Genomic DNA, 20,713 nt, shown 5'->3' with positions numbered 1-20,713 from the left:
GAAACGAGAAAAAAAAACACCAAAAGCTGCAGAAACATGCACTGCCTGTCAAGTTCAGCTTTAATCCTGAAATGTGAGCTCTGTTTTTCACTTTGCTCTGCTAATCTCTTTTGCGTTCTGCACTCCAAGTTAAGTGTAATTATCTCTGGCAGGTTTATTTTTAGCGTTTTATGCAGATACATGCAGACTCAGACCCAGACGTTTTAGCTTTTGTTGCAGCTTGCATTTGTTCCTGCCTCTGATTTGCGATCTCTGAGTGTGTGTGTGTGTGTGTGTGTGTGTGCGTGCGTGCGTGCGTGCGTGCGTGCGTGACTCCGATCCATGGGCTGACCGACAAGTCCACCTACACACACAGTCAGTCACAAGACATGTTGTTCTCCTTAGCTCCACTCTTGACTTCTTGTGTTTCAATTTTCCTCCAAACGGACCTTTGGTGTCTAAAGCTCTGCCTCGGGTCAAACGGAAACAAAACATATGAATGAAACGGCCAATAAAAGCTTTCGGAGCAACTTATCTAAAATATCTGAATGAAACAGAAAAGCAGCGAAGCTGAAGAAGCATGCTAAATTTGCTCTGTAAGCAGGAAAAGTTGTTTGCATATTTTCCCCTGAAAAAAAAAAAAAGGGTTTTTAATCTATCCGTCTGCGATCTGCAGATGTCTACTCCTCTCTGCTCCTGCTTAAACCTGAGGCACACATACAAAATGCCGTATGCGTCTCCCCCTCAGCAGAATTTAACTATTACTGAATATTTGTTAGCAGAAGATCAGGCTGCGTCACTCGGCGCCTCTTTATTACCGTCTGCAAACCGTCCCGTCTTGCGTTACGTCCTTGGGGTTTGTGGCTTCAGACGTTATTATTGCCGCTTCGGTGTTGTTGTTTTTTTTTTTTTTAAGTTTGAGAATTGATATAACACTCAGTTTCTTATTACATTAGCCTTTTGTGATCTTTTAATCACCCCAAAGGTTCTCTTTTTTCCTTTGAGTTTTCCTACCTTTTTGCACATAGAAGTGAACTTGATGAACTTTCTCTGAGATCTGCAAAACAGTCCCACCATTCGACATTTCACACGTACGTTTTGGGTATCAATAAATCACTACGCCATTGAAGTTGATTAGTTTTGCAAAACTGCATACAGCATTTCACTGCATACATGATGATAGGTTTTAACCACGACCCAATCAACAGTGTCCATTTTTAAAACCCGTCTGAAAACGTATTTTCCCCTCGCCAGTCTTGATTTCACTTAACTTTTATTGGTCTCGATTTTATCTTGTTTATCCGTCTAACTGCGGTGTTTCATTGTGTTTTGAATTGTAGCTTTTCCGCTATTTTTAAGCTTTCTTTTCTCTTCTTTATCACTGTTGTTTAGCCCTTTGTTTCAAGTGTCGAAGCGCTCTGCAAACGGAGTTGTTCTGGTGATGAAGGATCTCCAGCAGCAGTCAGTCTTGCAACTAATCTGAAGAGGCCTCTGACTGAAGACTGTTGCTGTATGACAAACTAGTTACTGTAATTACATGCCAACAAGCTCAATATCTGAGCGGCGGAGATGATATTTCACAGTAAATACTTGAGGATGACGCAGTCAGTTGTTAGCAAGCGCAACTAATCCGCCTCATTTGTTCTTGCCACTCCTCGTTAAATCTCTGTCTGGCCGTTCTGTCCTGCTCTGCTCCCATTAAGCCTCCTTTCAACTCCACTTCCTTATAGACCACATCATGAATCGAGCAGCTTTAGTGATGCTGATTTCATCATCCTGCTGGAATATTTCACTGAGCGTTTTTGAATCGATACGAGTTTCACTTTTTCAACTGAATTACTGAAATAAAGGAGCTGTTTACTTTATGAAGCCCACAGAGGAATTCATGTGCCTGTGATTACATCCCCTCCCCACTTTCTTTTTCTTATTTTGTTTGGCTTGCACACTAAAAAGCAAAACTATATTTCTCTAAACTGTGTGAATGAATATCGGCGGTTTTCTGGAGAGAAAGACATTTTTGAATAAATGCAACATTTGCAATCTCTAACGGTTTTGATTTGTTTTTGATGCAACATGTACTGTACAATATAGAAGTCAAGAATTAAAAATTCATAAACCGAAAATGAGTCCAAAATTTGCAGCTTTGATTTGAGCCGATTCAGATTTCTCTTCTCACGCTTCATTTTAGCCTTCTCGTCATGCTTAATGATTATGATCATTTTATAACAATTTATTTACCTCTGTCAAGATTAGGAGCAAAGGTTGTGTCGCCACAAGTGTGTGAGTAGCTGTAAAACAAAACCTAGCTTGTTTAAAAGTAGCAACCCAAATTAAAAAGTTGATGTAGCGCCATACAAAATTGTTCCCTTTTATAAAAGCTTCTTAATCCTGTTGTGTTATTTCCAATGTTATTTTTAAACATGTAGGCCTGTCGCGATAAACGATAAATCAATTAATCGCACGATAAATTAAACCTATCGACCTCATTTTAATTATTGGCTTTATCGTCTCTTCCTGCCTTTTTTCTTTCTGTCGATGACACTGATTGAAAAACGGCTCAGCTCCGGTGCTCTCCACTGACCCTCCCTTCCCATTTCCTTTGTGTAATGTCCAGCGCATATTACACGAGTTGTCGGACAATTTTCTAAACCTGAGAAACACATTAGCCGAAGAAATCCTAGGTATAACGGTTCGATCGGGTTCGTCGTGCCGTGTGTTGTCCAGCCACATGGGCACAAAATAATGGCTACAAGTCCAGTTAACTAATTTTAAAATCAGGCATTAATCAACGCTTTACTAGAATTTACCTGTGATGCATGTGGCTAGAGTCAGCGTAAAGTCCTGACTGAATGAAAATCATTATAACCTATTTATGTCACTTTAACGAAGAACAGCTGAAAACTAACCGGGCTTCCAGTCGGGGAAAACCCCTGATTTAGATCGGAGCGTCCACGACGATCTACCGTAACACACAATACACTACAGGATGATCGGTTACGAAATCACTAGCGACAATCTTAGATCGGCCAATGATCTAAGATTGTCATAAGAGGAAAATAGGGACAAAAAATCGCGTAGTATGAACTACTGCATTAGGTAGTGGGATGTGCTCATCTTCTCTATTTAAATCTAGTGATTACTGAAGGATAATACAGACTTCATAATCTGCACTCTTTTGGTTGAATGCAGTATTTATTTCCACTTTGCTTTATGTTGTTTAGTTTTTATTCAAGTACGTTTTTTGTTAATAGAGACTGAGAATCCATTTTATTTTTGTTTTTTGTTTTGTTTTATTTATTTAGTTTATCAGTTCCAGTGTTATGTGTTCTTTTAAAAATAAAGTGTGTCTATCTTTGGCAGGAAATCGCATGCATTATTAGTCATTTCCATTAAATCAGTGTCAAAAGGTCTTGAAACAATATTATCGTTTATCACAATAATTTTTTTAGACAATCGTCCAGCAAAATTTGTTATTGTGACAGGCCTATAAAACATGTCAATGACACTGAAAATGGATAACTATTAGCTTTATTTAATCTTTGTCAACTTCAACAGCATAGTGTCATTGTTAGCCTGTTGGCGCTTAGATAGGATACAGTCGATCAAGAAAAATAATTCATCTCAAAGTGAAACACAAATAAGTATCTTACTAATATGCAAAGAGGAGTTGTGTACAAAAGTTATGTGGCTTAATGAATGGAGTTCAATCAGAAAGTGACTCGTCTGTTATGGTAATAAAGAAGAAGAGACCTTGTGATTTATCTGTAAACACATTCCCTGCAAAACAAGCTACATCCCACAAGTTCAGGAATTATGTGTCACAAATCTGGATTTTTGTTTGTTTATTGTTGCCATATCTACATAAAAAAAAAAAAAAAGGGAGAGAGAGAGACCCGAACACACACACTAGTCATGAGTCACACGGAAAGAACGTTTAACGTTTTAGCTAACAACTCTATCCATCTATCAAAGCAATTAAGGTGGGATGGAATCCTCCACCTATCTCCACCTCCCATAATTCAGTGCGTCTCACATGAGCTCAGACACCGATGACACACCGCGATAACTAACAATACACAGAGTGATGGGTGCCCAACTGGCTCCTTTCAACGTGCATAAAGCTGTTTTGACTACTTTGTGTTTGGTGTGGAATGACGTCTGCTTCTCTCTTCTTCTGCTCCTGTTTTCCCCTCCCTCGTTTTTAGTGCTCTGTGTCCCACACTCCGGTTTTGTGAACACCCGTTACTGTCACCACGTCACTGAGAAAGTCTCAGGGCTTCCCTGAAGGTCACACAGACGGAGTATTTGTCTCTTCATATGCTTCATGCTGTGTTAGCATCTATATCCACACCATTAGGGGACATTTTGAAAGAAAGAAACACAAATATGTTTATTCTAATCAACGGTGTTTCACTGTTTCCAGTTGGAACAGACTTTTCCTGTTTGTTTAATATGACGTGTTACCACTAGGGGGCAGTAAAATGAGTTGTAAATGGTTTAATTAGAAAGTAAATCAAGAATAATAAAAAGATGATTTGTTAGCAAAGCTAAGCTAGTAAATCCACATCCAACAGACTCAGTTAACATATTTTAAAGCCATTTTTTCTTTTGGTAGCTTTCTTGTGGTTTTTCCCCAACAACTGTGAAAACTTTAGAGCTGTTTAGTTGTTCTTTATGTCAAGAAGGGGAATTTTTGTGCACTTTCGAGTTTTATTCTCATCTCCAAATAATGTTTCAAGCTTTCCTTTTTAATCTCTGCAATAAGCACTCAGGTTTTACTCTTGGACTCGTTTTAATTGTTGTGGTTCAGTGTCGCATCAGGGTCCTCACAGTGACAGAAGTGCATGTTTGCATTGCTCAGGTGCTCACGATTAATCCCGGGTCAGTGTGCCGGCTGGTATGCAGCTAAGCCTTTAGCATGCAGAGGATAATGTTTAGCAGGTCGCAGTGTGTGTGTGAACATTTTTCCCTCTTGCCGAGTGACACAGAAACAGCAGCGGGACAAAGGAAATAAATCTAAGTGATCTGCTGCTTGTCTTTGTTTTTATTTAGAGCCTAACTTTTCCACTAGTGCCGTTTTAAGTATCCAAGTTGCATGTTTTTTGTTGATTTGAGGCAGGCTATGACTTTATGAGCATTACTTTTCAAAAAAAATATCATTAATGAGTGGTGCATATCACTTCAGGTGTCTTCAAAGTGGTAAATTGACAGTGTGACTGCAAAGGGCTTTTCCTTTACAAAGTGTTTTCCATCTGCATCACTAACACGGTGCAGTTCGTAGACGCGTTTCTTTGTCCCTGCGTGCGTCTGTGATTTTGGTTCTATGTGTTTGTGTCAACCGTGAATTCATGGCATTCCTCATCTTCTCTGGACAAAAGCCCTCAGATCAAAATAAAACAAGACCTGAGACGTCTGTCAGATTAGAGAGGAGAGGGGGGAAAAGATGACGATGGCGAGGGGCGATGAACCCGATGCCTGTGAAAAGAAAACGCGAGCTGTACCTCAAAAAAAGAAGGTGAAACCAAAATGGTACGGGAGTAGAGATGTGTTAGTCTGAGGGGAAATAAGAGGGCTTAAATCTGTAGAAATTGTGTGCATTTGAAGAACACTGGAGAGAACAAAAGACGATTCTTTTACTTGCCATCTTTAGCCGTGTTGCTACAATAGAACAATTCCATTTACAAAGTGAAACTAGGAGATCAAGGTGTTATTGATTTAGTGCAATGCGCCACAGCAAACAGTGAAACCTTTGAAGAATAACTCAAAACCACTCGTATTCTACTTCTTTCTCGCTCTCTGTGTCGGCTACGCTACACACAGACTTGTTGCCATAGCAACTGACAAGACAACAACAGCACCAATGTATCAGGACACAACACCAAAAAAACATGCCACCATTTCCCAAGCAAAGAACAGAACATTCAGTTTGTTATAGTTTTATGTTTACAGGCTTGGTGTTTATTTTGTAATTATTAATAAGTGATCAAATGAGCACAGCTAATCAATACATTAGCTCTACTGTTGATCTGTCAAGAGAGTTGGTGTGTGGGTCTGCTTTGTTTTTTTACTCAATCCAAACAGACCAAATTCTGCCGCACATCTACATGTTAATGTTGTCAAAGTCAAGCTAGCATAACTGACCTACTTCCCAATCCCTTGCTATTTTTTTAATAAAAACTTTTTTCTGATCTTATCTTGTTTAGTGTTGACAATTAGTAGCAAACTACTGTGTTCTTTGTTTAACTAGATATCAGATTTAGTGCGTTATGTTGACAATTTGACAGCTAAAACCAATTGTTGTTGGAAAGCAGTTTTTTGCCCCGGCAGCATTTTCTGTATAATGCGTGGGTGGATTGACTTGACATCAACATTTTATCCATCCATCCATTTTCTTCCGCTTATCCGGGGTCGGGTCGCGGGGGCAGCAGCTTCAGAAGGGAGACCCAGACTTCCCTCTCCCCACCCACTTCTTCCAGCTCCTCAGGGGGAATCCCAAGGCGTTCCCAGGCCAGCCGAGAGACATAATCCCTCCAGCGTGTCCTGGGTCTTCCCCGAGGCCTCCTCCCGGTGGGACGTGCCCAGAACACCTCACCAGGGAGGCTTCCAGGAGGCATCCTGACCAGATGCCCGAGCCACCTCAACTGGCTCCTCTCGACGTGGAGGAGCAGCGGCTCTACTTTGAGTCCTTCCCGGATGACCGAGCTTCTCACCCTATCTCTAAGGGAGAGCCCAGCCACCCTGCAGAGGAAACCCATTTCGGCCGCTTGTACCCGTGATCTCGTTCTTTCGCTCATGACCCAAAGCTCATGACCATAGATGAGGGTGGAAACGTAGATCGACCGATAAATCAAGAGCTTTGCTTTTTGACTCAGCTCTCTCTTCACCACGACGGACCGGTACAACGCCCGCTTCACGGCAAATGCTGCCCCAATCCGCCTGTCGATCTCCCGTTCCCTTCTTCCCTCATTCGTGAACAAGATCCCCAGATACTTAAACTCCTCCACTTGAAGCAGGACGACCCCCTGACCCAGAGAAGGCACTCTACCCTTTTCCGGCTCAACATTTTAATGTGTACTAATTATTTGAAACACTGGCTGGGGTTAACTTGTAATATTCATATTTATTTATGTTGACAGTAAAACAAAACAAAAACATCTGGAAATAATGTTTCACACTGTTTAGGGCATGGCAGTACAGCCCTAAAACAAAACCTGACTTCCCATTTTAATACATTTTCTTCTAGCTTTCTTTTCTTAAAAACACATTATTAATGGCAGACAATATTTCAATCATCCCACCTGTGAGTTGACTTGAATTCTGAGGTCAAATAATTGGGTGTGCTGACATCACTATGAACTATGGAAAAACAATCCAGATGTTCCTACAATTAAATCCTCAAAAGCAAAACATTTGACTGATAAAACTGATTTATTGCTCGGCCCTACTTTGTTTCCCATACTTTTCTAGACCAAATAGAAACATTACAGAAGCATTTTGAAGATGCTTTTCAAATACATCTCTCATATTTTCTTTCCTTTAGCAGTTTCTGTGCGTCTTTTCTTATTAGCAACATCTGGAGGCTAAGAAACAGGGAGGCGGAGCTAAGAAAAAAAAAAAAAAAAAAACCTGCAGCGACCTGCCTGCTTAAGATCCCATCAGACACTTTTGTCTGTGGAACAAGAAAGAGCTTGTGGAGTGATCCGAATCTAAATCAAACTGCTGCTAAATGCCACAGATGGCATATGATGCTTCATACTCAGCTTTACGACTATAAAAGAGCTTTCCAAATGTCGCGTGTTATACTTTATCGCTCCAGAGTTAAAAATAAGATTCATGTAGTTCCTAACGGTCTCATCAGTGCATCTGTTCCACTTCTCTGCAGGAAGAGAAATCGATTGCGATGAATCCGCTTCCGTCTTTCAGTGTGTTAAAGTTTTCCCAGCAAAACAGGAAGCATTCTGTGTTGACGTGCACTTATAAAATATTTTAGTAGTTTAATAATATTCATTCTGACGGTAAACTGAGAACCTTGATGGATATGGAAGCACAAATTGAAATACATTTTCAATCTATTGATTCCCTGTTAAATCAAAGTTAAAAACTATTATTAGCCATGTCACAAGTAGATTGGAAGTTATTTTAATTATTTATATATGTTTAACTCATATTTTCTTCAAATATTGCAAGTCATAAAAAAATGCATTAACATTATGCTAATGGAACCTTTCTTTTAAGTGATGGCCAACATTTCTTTTTTTTTTAAATGTTTACACTGATATTTTGAAGATTTATCTTTGGTAAAGGAGCTCCAAGCCTCTTAACCATCACTCTAATTCAGGGGCCCGGAGCCACATGCGGCTCTTCAGAACCGTCACTGTGGTGCTCAAGAATTTTGGTTAAAAAAAAAAACTAAAGAATTGAGCAAAAGTTTTAGAACATGAAGGTGATGAGAAATGGCTGCTTTTGCTTTTTTTCACCCCCCTTTTCTTTTTTTTTGCATCATATGCATGGCATTTCAACAAAGAATGACACCAACAGTGTTTTTTTTTTTACACCTTTTTCTATCAAAATGTAATATTCCAACGTAGACACAGTAAACGTGTGGTGATGACCTACATACACAAATTTGCTACAGATGAAATTGGACAAATGAGCTCATAGTGACAGTTTTAGACAACGCGTAAAATGTGCAGCTCTAAATGAAAGCACTGCACAGTGCAGCACAGAGCAGGTGCAGATATGAGCTGCCACCAACGGGAGTGTGAGCAAGAAGAATGAAAACTTACATTCTCAGCAGCGTCGGTCGGACAGCTGTGCCGTGTTTCCCTTCTCTCTCTTATCTTCAGAAAGGGACGGGCATATTTTGTCTACAGCTCAATATTAAGCTTAGACGGCGACTAATCCAAACACAGAGACACTGACGGTGTGCAGATCTACAGGGTTGAGGAGTCTGCTGTAATTTATGAACTATATTTATTGTCATGTGATTTGTTAGATATTTTATTCACTTTTTTTTTTGTTTTTGTTTTTTTAGAATGAGAATCTGACACGCTCACAGTTGTTTGGGTGGCAATATATTCTTTTTTTTTTTCTTTTGTAAAAGACAGCCTCGGTGATATTCTGGTGAATTTAAAGCTTAAATAAAACTTAAGATACGGCTAAGTTTCTTCTGTTACTGCATCTGTCACCCACCCATGTGTCCCAGCATTCCTCCTTCCTCCGGCTCTCCTTCCCCAGGCTACACATTTTTAAGCGTTTCTGCTGCCGCTCCCATCTCTTAACTTTCTTGTTGCCCGTGGCTACCACACACCATATCGAACGGTGATGTATGTCGAGTGCTGAAAGGAAAGAAAAAAAAACTAAACAAAACAAATAAAGGGCATGTTGGAGCCTGAGCTGCAGGGCTGTGCTGTGGAGGGCAGGGCCGGGCAGGGCTTTGGGTGGGACATTTTGTCCTGTAAACCTGTTGGAGATCCACAGGAGACATCCTTCAAGAAAACATGGAACGCTGCAGATTTACTCCGTAGAGCGCAGGGATCGAATCGAAGGGTTTGTTCTTTTGCCGTTCTGCGTCGTTAACTCAGGCTTAATGTGAAAAACGTTACAGGAAACACTTAGCTGTTCAGGGAAAATACAGATTTTGTAAGCCATGCACGTGGAAACGGGCTGCATTGGGTGGAGCTGACGTGAGATCGCAAAGTGTGCCAATAAAAGGTGTTGGGGTTTTGAGTTCAGGCAGGGATTTCTGATAACAATTATGACAAAAATGCAAGGATCAGAACATCTACTCTTGGAAGCTGGAACTGGAAATGCCTACGTTATTTCATTGTTTGTTTTAATTGTTTCAAATAAACTTGATGGAGTGTCTGTCAGGCTCCCAGAGAGTGTCTTGAAAAGTCTTCCTTTGGACTTTCTCTATGTCTTTTTTCCCCGTTAAATTTTGCCCTTATAACTCAGACAGCCCCATCACAGGCTGCGCTCTCAGGACTCTCTCTCTCTCTCTGTGTCCAATTAGTGTGGTCAAAATTTGAAAAATAGATAAAAAATAATAATTGAACTCCACATGGAACACTACAGCAAGATGTGAAACTATTCACTCGGATTCCTTTTGGACAATTACATTTTTTTAATACATGAAACTTGCTCTTATTTGTCAGATTTTATTATCTTATTTAACTCAATCAAATTTCTTAAGTGCTTGTTGCTTTAAGGGCAGCGTTTTTGTCCTTAAGCTGCATTATGTTACTTTTATTAAAAATATATATTTTTGTTACACATGTTAATATCATCATTGTGACGGTAGAATATAAAACAGGTGATCTGTAAGAAAAAATAAAACAAACTTAAGCTCGTCTGCCTTCTCCCAGTGCTCCCAGTACTACACCACACAATTTCTTAATTCTCAAAATGTAAACTAAAATAAAACGGCGTCAGATTTTATTAATTGTAGGATTTCTCTTTTGTCTTTGGTAAAAGACCACAAACCATTTCTTCCTCTACGGTTACTCTTGCGTTAGTTTTGGTTCAGTTGACCCAGAATGTCCTGCGTTACAGTCCACTTCCTGCTTCTGGAGTGATCTCTGGTCCGCTTCCATCCACATATGCATTTGTTCCGCACCAGAGTTCACTTTAATCGAACCGAGACCGAGGTTTGTAGGCGGAACAGAATTCGCTTTTTTGGTCCGTATCAGAGTTCGATTGCGCATTCACACCTCGGCAACTGAACCGGACTGTCTGGGCAAACGGACTGGAGTTTGATTAAAGCGGACTAAGCTGGGAGGGTTTGAATACTCCCTTAATTCTCTGTAAATTATTCAAGCCTTTGATTGTAAACTTTAACTGGAGCCTAAATTAAAAGAAAATCACCAGAATTAGGAAATCATTTCTGAAGTTGATAATCTCATAAAGGACTATGTAAAATGAGAAAACAGAGTAAATGTTACTAAAGTGAAACCTCTGAGACTGGAAAGAAAGCCGGTTTGTCGCGGAGGGCGGTCAGCTTCCCTGCTGGCATCTCTCAGCGGGAGGTCTCCGGGGTCAACATTCATTAGGCCAAATGAAAAAGAGAGGAGAGGAATGAAAATTGCGGCGAGAAACAGAGAAATTCCTGGGAATGACAACGGGATTCCTAGACTGCAGTCTTGAACGTCCGCATACGGGACTCATCAGTTGGGTTGTTTTCCTCTTCTAACAGCCTGAAGACGTCAGATTGCCCACTTTTGAGTGAAAACATTTGGTTTGGCTGTTGCTCTCGGGGGTTTCAGCAGCGCTGAAGTCGCCAAAGTCCAACTGCGATGAAAGGGACCTGCAGCTTGACGCAGCGCCCCCGCATCCTGCGATGTACGTCTCCTCTGCCACATAGAGTGCAACACATGTGACCCTGCAGGAGATGAGAATTTGTTTGAAGGATTCAAGTGAGTGTCTTGTAAAGGCAGATCTAAGTAATGATGTTCTTACTAGGTAGATGTTTCAGTTCTGTGGCCGCAAAATCTTTGCCCGTTCTTTTTTCAGTACAAGTAAAAGGTCCGATTAGATTAAGAACATCTGTGAACAGCAATTTTCTTTATTGTCATTTGGGTCCCCCTGACTTTGACTGGACCATTCTAATACATGATTATAAATCGATTTAGACAATTTGGTTGTTGCTTCTGACATATACCCCAGTATTGTCTACTACCGCCTGCAAAAGGTTTTCTTCAAGGATTGCTCATATTCTGCTCAGTTCCAATAACATACATTATGTTTATGGTGGTAACATGACAAAAATGTGGAAGATATAAAGGCATACAAGGGCACTTTTGCAGGTATTTGAGAAGTTGCCTAAAGAAACCCTAAATTACATTTTGACCTTAAATAAGACAATAAAACTCACAAAAAACGATCTAAATTTAGAGGTAAATCAGTGATTATAACCTAAAGTTTGCAAGAGATTTCAAGGCATTAAAGCGATAAAAATAGTGCACTTGTGTCATGTCTTTTTCTACACTGAAGCGAAAATGTTGCCACAGACTTAATTTAATAATACCTTCAATAATCTTCAAAAGGAAGTTATTGTAGAATAATTTCCACATCTTATGAACGCAATGTAGACTAAAGAAAGGCTAAAGATACTTTCCACCGTCAAAGGAAAGCAGCCACATTGTTCCACACTGTAAAATATCAGACCGTCTGTGAAAGCTACCCTTGTTTATCCTTCCTCTGGTGTTAGCTTTCTCCTGCCATCTGTAGTGTTAGCGGGTCATTTTGGACCCGTGTATTAAATCAGCCATAAAATGCCCTAAAAACAATCTTTCATCATCCAATGTTTTTCTTAACTCTCGTTTAGCTGGTTGGGCTCCCTTATCCACGAAAAGATTGGTTTTAATATTTTTTTGTGGCCCCCTGGGCCTTTGTTTTAACAAAATACCCCTCGTTTTCAATGTCTAAAAAGTGGTCAAATGAACGTTAAGAGAAGAAGGCAACAAAATAATCAGTTGTTCTGTTACCTGAGTGTAACTGAGAGATATTAAAACACATTTCTTAAATGTTCAACAAAAAAAAAAAGATTTTAATTTTAATATTATCAAATATAGCAACATCTATGGTGTTTCGGGTCATTTTGGACCCGTATATATTTACTTCAAGAAAAGGGCAAAAACAAGTCTTTTTTTTCCCCACACAATAGAACTTTAATATTTAACAATGTGAAAAACAGAACAGTCATAAATAATTACAACTTACAATAACACAAAGATTTGCAAGGTCAAATAAACAACCAATTGAGAAAATCACATCAAAAGAAATCAAGTACTTGTTCTATATATTCTTGTTTTAGCATCACAGGCTGCCCAGATTTTTATGCCATATTTGCCTGGCTTGCTAGGCATGTATTGCCGGAACGGGCATTTTCCTCGGAAAGGGAGAAAACGTTCATCCACTGTCACCTCTGGCCCTGGGTTGAACATCAGTGGAAGGAGTTGCACCCATCTCTCCCAAACATCCCTGATGGGAGCAAGCTTGTCAGATTTTGCTCTGGTGTCTCGATTGTCAAATCTGAGGACTCTTGAGATCATCTGAAAGGTCCGAAGAGAAATTGTTGCCCGGAAAATATTTCTGCCCGTTGATGCATCCCAGAGACTCTCAGTTGCCTCATTGCTGGATCTGTAAACTCCAGCAAGGAGGAGAACACCAATGTAGGCATCCAGGTACGTCTCATCAATGTCTTTCCAAGTGTTGCCATGGACTTTTTTCCCCTCAAGGTTTGTCATAGCAATTATGACTTTTTTTAGTGACAATGGCAAAAAAAGATCAAAGCACGTCTTGATGTCACTTACTCTTGTCACAGCAAACCTCGTGACCCCAGGGGTCATTTTGATGATGTTTGCAGCAGCTGTCCTTCCATGCACATCAGGAGGAACTGTGCTCCAACGGATGTTGCCACGTTTGGATTGGAATGATTCAGCAGGAGCAGCTTCAGCACCAGTGACCTCCTCTTCAGACTGATCAGTTGTGTCTGTTTCTTCCAATTGGTACTCCACATCATCTTCGTTCTCAGAGGCCTGCTTATCTCCATCGCTAAAATCCTGTGTGTCCTCTGCCTCATTTGCAGCAAAGATGTGATCCAAAGCTTCATTTACAGTGAATCTTCTCCTCATTGTTGCATCCTGTGAATTGGAGATGTGTACTCTGCAAGTCACCACGTCTACACTCAAATGGCTTGAGAAGCCTGGATATGTCTCCCTTTGTTTGTTCTCGCAAAAAGGAAAAGAGAAAAGCCCCTAAATGAACTTCAAGTGGTTGGAGGAAGAGGCTGTTGGTTGATTGTGTGTTTATGATTTAATTTTTGGCATTTTTTTATTGTTTTATAATCGAAAATTTTAACCGGGTCACAAATGACCCGAACACCACAAAAGTCATTTTTTTCACCAGAGCACTTTATAATTTAGTAAAAAAAAAAAAAATTATTTTACTTTGTTTAAATGGAAGTCCCTGACAAAGTCAAAAAGTTTCAACGCAAAAAACAAATGTATGAAGTACTTTTATGCATGCTAAAACTCAAAACGGGTCCGTAGGGACCCTAACACCATAGGAAGGTTAAACAGTAAACCCAATGTAATAGTTTAACAGGTGGGCTGCAGAGGCTTTCTGCTGTGTTTGTTGAGTGTGAAAGCAAGCATCTAGCTGCCTCTTTCCCATTTCATACCCTTTAACCCCACAAAGTCTGAAAACATAATAGCACGATCATCAGACGGATCGAATCCAGATGGGATTTGGAATAATTACCGCAGTAAGTCTCAGAGCTACTCAGAAACTCGTAGATGTCCTCTTTAATCCCTTTATTTACCTCTTTTCCTTCAGCGTCTGTTGTTTGGACTGAAACGTCATCCCCCCTCCCCCCGGTTTCTGGTTCATTTTGTGGATAAAAATATGCAGACAACAGAGAAAGTCAGACACGGAAACATGAACTTTGGTTGGTTGAATGAAACGCTGTGATCAAATGAGAGGGTTTAGCCGATTTCAGATTTTATTTGCATTTTGCTTTGGAGTGCCTTTGCCTCCCTAATGCTTTGTTGTACAGCTATTTCTGTGCATGTGCCTTTATATTTATGCACGTGTGTGTTCATGCCAGGGCAATGTCTATACCTGTCTAATTATCAGTCTTTGATAAGTAGGGGGAATTCCAGTCTCGCCAATGTAATCCTCAGGTAGAAGCCTTCCGCTCTTCTCCTCATCATTCTTCTCATCACCTCAGCCTATACCCATCTTTTCCTTAATTGCAGTAAGCTCTAAAAACAGTTCCTTTGGCATTTCTAGGAGAAAAAGTCACCTCTCAAAATGCTGCCTAAATTCTACCAGCATACAGGAAACACAGTTACAGTCGGTGCTGGGATTAGGTCTGTACCTTGGTTTGGAAGTCCCAGTTTGGTTGGTAACTTATTGGTGGTGTCGTCGTCTGTATTTCTGAGTCAAGGTCTTGGTTTTGGTTTGTGGCTCACCAACGACGGCGCAGTTTAGGTCTTACCTTTGTTTTAAGTTCATAGTTCAGAGTGTACCTTGCTGTTGAGGTCACAGTTTAGTCCGGTTTACGATGTTTAGGTCGTGATTGGGTTTCTACCTCTGGCTGTTGAGTTCACGATTCAAACTCTTCCTCGTTGTTGAGTTTACAGTTCTGTCCATACATTATTGTTGAGTTTTGACACTTACCACCGACATGTCGGCACATCACCTATCAACACACCACTACATGGTATTAAGAAACTAAACAAAAAAACTATTGAACTCTTTTAGTGTCTTGTTTTAATTTTAAATCTTTGGTGCTGCATTTAAGTGTGTCAGACTCAATTAGGAGTGTGGGATTATATAATGTAGCAAATTGCCATATCCAGCACTCCCTTCCCACAGCCACATCAATGAAAGGCAAAAAAAACCTTTGCAAAATACTTAGTCTTCAAGTTCCTGCATATGTTCATTACTATATATTCTGGCACTGATGGAAATGTTGACTATTTTAGAAAGTATTTTTATGCCAATTTTTAATTGAGGTTCCTCAATGACATAAAAGCAATACGAGTTTGTGTCCTAATCTGAATGATTAACTGTAGCTGACAGTTTTGTACAAATACTTGAAATGTTACACACCGACTTTCTACATTAAGACATCGGCAAGTGTGTCTCACATCGAGGGCTTTCAGGACATGGCATAGATTCAAACTAATTTTGAGTTAAAAAAAAAAAACATGCTAGAGGGAAAATAAACAGTTGTAATGGTTAAAAAGTTCATTGTTGTATTTCCATTTGGTTTGATATTATTAACCTCATTCAGCAACAAATACAATCCCTCTCAAAGACCTAAAAACTAACAAAGACAGCCACCACAGGAAGGTGAATTACATAAAACATGGTCACAGTTTATTCTACCATAGTTATTTGACCCATTGCAACTTACTGCTTTTTTTCAAATATTTATTTCTTTTTTTTTCCCAGTTTCTTCATGTGCAGATTATGACTACCACCATTTCTACATCAGAATATGAGAATCCTGAGAAAGTGGTCATACGACATAGTGATTTGAGTCTTGAGAGTTGTTTTTCTTTTTGATTAAATGATTGATTTTTACTTTATTTTTTTAAGGTATGCAAGTTGTGCATCTGTTTTGATTTATTTATGCCACCTGGAGAGAGGGGAGGGGTTGATTTGTGTGTTTGTTTTGTAATGAAAAACAATATTGTATGATTAAAGCCCTAGTCTCTAATGGCTACTAAAGTTATATTACCATCACATCAAACCTCCCTACAGACATGTTTGGTCTTCATATAAGTTTGCCACGCAAAGGAAAATCATCTGGACGCAGTTTAGAGACGCGTCTGGTTTCTAACAAATTTACTGAAAGTTCTTTTGTTTTGTATACACAATGCGCGTGTGGCCTTTGAAGGGGATTGAAGGATTTTTGTACACTCAACCAAGAAGGCTTTTATGGGGAAAAAAAAACGCTGGGAATCTCTGTCTTACAGTATGCAGATTTATCTCTGCCCAGGTCTGTCAGGTCGACTTGCTGAAAATAGTGTGATAGAGGTGGGAAGACATCAGAGAAGGCAGTTAAAGGAGAGATTTAGTGGAGCAAATATCTGCAGCTCACTGACATTTCAAAGTGGATTACATGCTCGGTGCTAAGAGGGTGGAGAAATGGAGCAAGAACCACCGAGTGACTGTCAAAGAACTTCTGTAGAATCTCAGGCTTATGTGGTTAACTCAACCATGTACCCACTTATGCAATTGGTAGATTGTGATGCTGAACAAGTGGTTGTACTCACCCAGTGAGATGAAGCTATTCAAACTTGAAGGTTTGTCCTCTGGTGTGTCTTCCAAGCATGTTTTAGCAGCAGGAGAACTTCATCCTTCCAGTTCGGTGTAACCAGCCTTCTGCCTGCTCCAGCCAAGAAGCCTGTTTAACTTTCACTATCTGCACGTGCCCAAGTATCTGCCGGTACTTTCTACAAAGGCCTGTGGCCATACCATCAGCTACAACAAACCAGCTAATCAAGTGACGTCACCAAAACACAGCAGATTAAACAAAAAACGTTTATCAGATTATGAGCATAAAGTTTTTAAAAATTACATTTTACAGTGGTTCCCTTTTTAATTTTGTTTAGCTCACTATAGTTGTTTACGTTTTTTTGTCCAAACTGAGGGGGAGAAATGGTTCAAATGAACCCCACGCGCCCACCCTGTCCCAAAAAATAAACAAAACAAAAAGACGAGAACTCTACAAAAAGTTACCATTAAACTTCAGAGCGCTGTGGGAGCCGCATCTTTCCTTTCCTTATCTTTCTTTTTTTTTTTTACAAAATGATGAATCTCCATCTCGCTCTCTATCCCACGATCGTCTCCTTTGCGTCTCACTCTCACTACTAACAAACATGGCGCCATTCTGTGGTTTTTGTTAATGTGTAGTTCTGTAGCAGTATCACAGCGCCATCAATTGGTCCGGCAGACTTACTACATCACTTTCTGTGGCGCCGCAGCTTGTCCCGTGGACCATGTTTCTTAATTATTAGAGAATATTTACTGTGCTGCTCGTCTCCATGTGTACAGGCCCGTAGTTTAGGAAGTGACGATGTAGATGATGATTTTCAGTGTATGAAAGTGCTTCCTGTTTTAATGTCCATTCCTCAAAAGATGTTTTTTTAATGTTTTGTACACAATTAACAATTTTTAGGTTTTCTACCTCTAAAATGTGATAGTATTGGGCTTTATTAAAAATATATATATATATATACATATATGTGAGAGGCTTCTTTTGTAAAACCAAACTTTGACGTTAAAGTTGATTTGGCTTCAGAAATGTGGCAGTTGTAAGATTGAAGAGTCGATCCCTTGAGTGCCTTATTTTTGGTCAACAAGAATAAGCAATATTTATTGAAGTACGTCATTGGTCTGGATTAGATGGAAGCCAATTTTCCTGTCTCTCTCAGAGCAGCATGAAAATCTCTAGATATCGTTCTTGAACCTACGAGAAAACTCACGTCAGGCTCTAATGGTTAAGCGATAGGCAAGAAAATTAAAGGGGATGAGACTTTAAAACGACAGAGTTGAAGAGGTGAAAAGAGTGAGAGCTGCCAGGCTGGGCGTGGGAGAGCAGACAGCATTGAGTTGAAGCAGACCAGATACTAATGTGGGGATCCAACGCTTGTAAAAACAGAGCTTCAGAGATGGATTAACCCACACACTCAGACATACACACACACACACACACACACACACTGACTCAAAATCATGTGTACTTGACATCCATCCTCTACAGTAACATGCTAAAATCTAAGATAGGAATCAAACCGTCAACCCTGACTGGCCCTGGCTAGCACAGATAAGCTGCTAAATCCAGGAAACAGGCAGAAAATCTGCTCAGTGGAAGATGATAGACTATCATTGTGCAGATGGCACCTGGTTCACAGCACATGTAAAGCTGTGCGAGTCAATGAAAAAGCATTTGCCCCCGTTTAACGATTTCTTCTGGGTTTTTTATTTTATTTTTTGCCTTTGCGTCACGTTTGCAAATGTTTCAGAACATCAAAACATATTTTTGCTATTAGACAAAGTGGCCTGAATAAATAGAACAGAACATTTCAAAAGATGATTTCAATGATTAGTGGAAAAAACTCTCTGAACCAATCTAGCCTATTGTTAAAAATGGAATCGCTTGTGATTAAAATACTATTTTAGACGCCAACATGTTATAAAATCTGTGTCGTTACGATATTTATTCATTTTAGTGCTGATTCTGTTTGTGGATAAAAGGCCAAAGAAGGATCATCCCACTTGCAGCAAAAACTAAGAAGCTGTCATTTTCATGTTCTCCTTTATGGTTTTTTTTAATTTTATTTTATTTTAACCCTACAGCTGCCTTTACATTTTGTGACTTTAAAAAAAACGTTAATCTTTTATTGCTCTAACATAATCTCACATGGAAATCTTTAGAATTTAAGTCTGGGGACTAAGTTGGCCTTGAAAGAAAGTTGATTTTAATGCCTGATGAGTCTTATTTATTTATTTTTTGCTTAATTAGCCATGTGTTTTCAATCGCCGTCAGTGAGGTTTCCACTGCCAACTTCTTTTCAGCCTACTGGCAGAGTTCACCAGATTTCTATGAAAACCATCCTAGTGTTTCCGTTTATGGGTTCATGAATCCATGCAGTCTATTAAGGCTCCAAGGGACTTTGGAAGAACCGCAGTATTTGTTTGTCACACTTCCGTCTGGGTTCAACTATTTAATTATTGATCAGAGTTTATATTTAAGCTACTTTTCTTTTAGTTGTTACCGATAAACGGTTAATGGCCTGTTCTCTCGTCTGCAAGCAATGTGCTTGTGTCAAACCATTTTTATTCATCAGGGAAGTGACTACCTGAAGTTTCAGAGACAGTTCTGAAATAAATGAATGTTGAATGTGCTAAGTGTGTTGCTGCGTATGAAAATTGTGATTTGGTCAAAAACTTTTAATGTAGTTTTTTTTTTTTTTCCTATCAATTGAATTTTGGATTTTTCTAGAGTTTGTCTTTGGGAGACCATGCAGCACCACTAAAATATTCATTTCTTTTTACTCATTTATATGTTAAGAGTTTGAAATTCCAAACTGTTAAAAAAATAATCACTAAGTCAATTAATTACACGATAAATTAAAACAATCATTTGCATGATTTACTGTTTTTTCTCTCTATCTCTTTCTACCAAAAAACTGGATGACAAAAGTTTTCTGTCTGGTGCTTTGGTCCCTATCAGCCTTTTATTTTGAAAGTTTTGTTTACAGAGACTTCATAATCAATTTTATTTGTTGTTTCTGTGGTTTTGTTGATTTATTTTGGATATTTAAAATGTCTTCCAGTTGCCAGTGTCAGATGTTCATTAGAATTGAAAGTTCATCGATATTTGAGAGAGCGTTCTTGCATTATTATCCCATTACCATTAAATTACTTGAAACAACAACAACATTATCGCTTATCGCAATAATTACCGGAACTATTCAACATTTATTACCAGGACAGGCCTACAAGCATATAGAAAAAGTCAGACGTTTTATTTGTGCAGGAAAACAGAAAATCCAAACAAATAAAAGAAGAAGCTAACGTCTTTTCACTAAACATACAGTGAGGATGCAAATAAAAACTTTCAACAATCCTGACCGTGATTTGAAATTTAAACAGAACCACGAAAACATGCAATCGGACACACTTGGTTCCGATGCAAACCGCAGACAGAGACGAGTGCCAACCTGTCTGTCCTCCTCTCCCTTTCTCTCCGAGGTGAACCCGTTGCCTCTCCATCTTTCTCACATCCCGGCTGCCCGGCATGCGTGCAGCTGATGCCGGTCTGGCATGCGCCGTGTCAACAGAGCATGGGAAAAGTTAATCAGCAGCTTGGCATCTTCCCCTCTTCTCCCTAGGCCTTCTCAGCTCTCCTTTCAAAACTGTCTACCGCAATTTTACTTCTGTTGCCTTCTTTTTGAGAAGAGAAGGTGATAATGAAGAAAGGAATTTCTATTCTCTTTTTTTCGTATTTCTGCTGAGATCTGCATGATGGGGTTTTTCTTTTGTTCGTTTGTTTTTTTGAGCTTGTAACTTTCTTCCAAGCACGAAACAAACCGCGGGCCGGGGAAGTCCTCGATGGGAAGAAATGCCACCTGTTGAAATTGTTGTTATTGTGATAACGGAGTGCCCTCTAGTGGCGAGATTGGAACAGTAATCTGAAACAAAATAACTCAGA

General features: G+C 39.5%; 1 protein-coding gene and 1 long non-coding RNA gene across 3 annotated transcripts in view; one reads left to right on the top strand and one right to left on the bottom strand.

The window, feature by feature from the left end:
* Window positions 1–20,713, top strand: part of col4a5 (collagen, type IV, alpha 5 (Alport syndrome)) — a 60,555-nt gene that overhangs the window by 6,189 nt on the left and 33,653 nt on the right. The window lies entirely within an intron of this gene.
* Window positions 10,124–18,502, bottom strand: LOC103480251 (uncharacterized). Of its 2 annotated transcripts, XR_536065.2 has the most exons (3): window positions 17,236–18,502; window positions 16,770–16,882; window positions 10,124–11,359 (listed from the first exon to the last, which is right to left on the bottom strand). It is a non-coding gene; the product is annotated as an uncharacterized LOC103480251 (long non-coding RNA). The 2 variants fall into 2 exon arrangements; XR_014084622.1 differs by having other exon boundaries at window positions 16,770–18,502.

This window comes from Poecilia reticulata, chromosome 18 (assembly GCF_904066995.2).
Source record: "Poecilia reticulata chromosome 18, P_reticulata-male-v2, whole genome shotgun sequence".
Lineage (NCBI taxonomy): Eukaryota > Metazoa > Chordata > Actinopteri > Cyprinodontiformes > Poeciliidae > Poecilia > Poecilia reticulata.
Note: the sequence above shows the minus strand (reverse complement) of the source record. Positions and strands in the feature narration are given on the sequence as shown.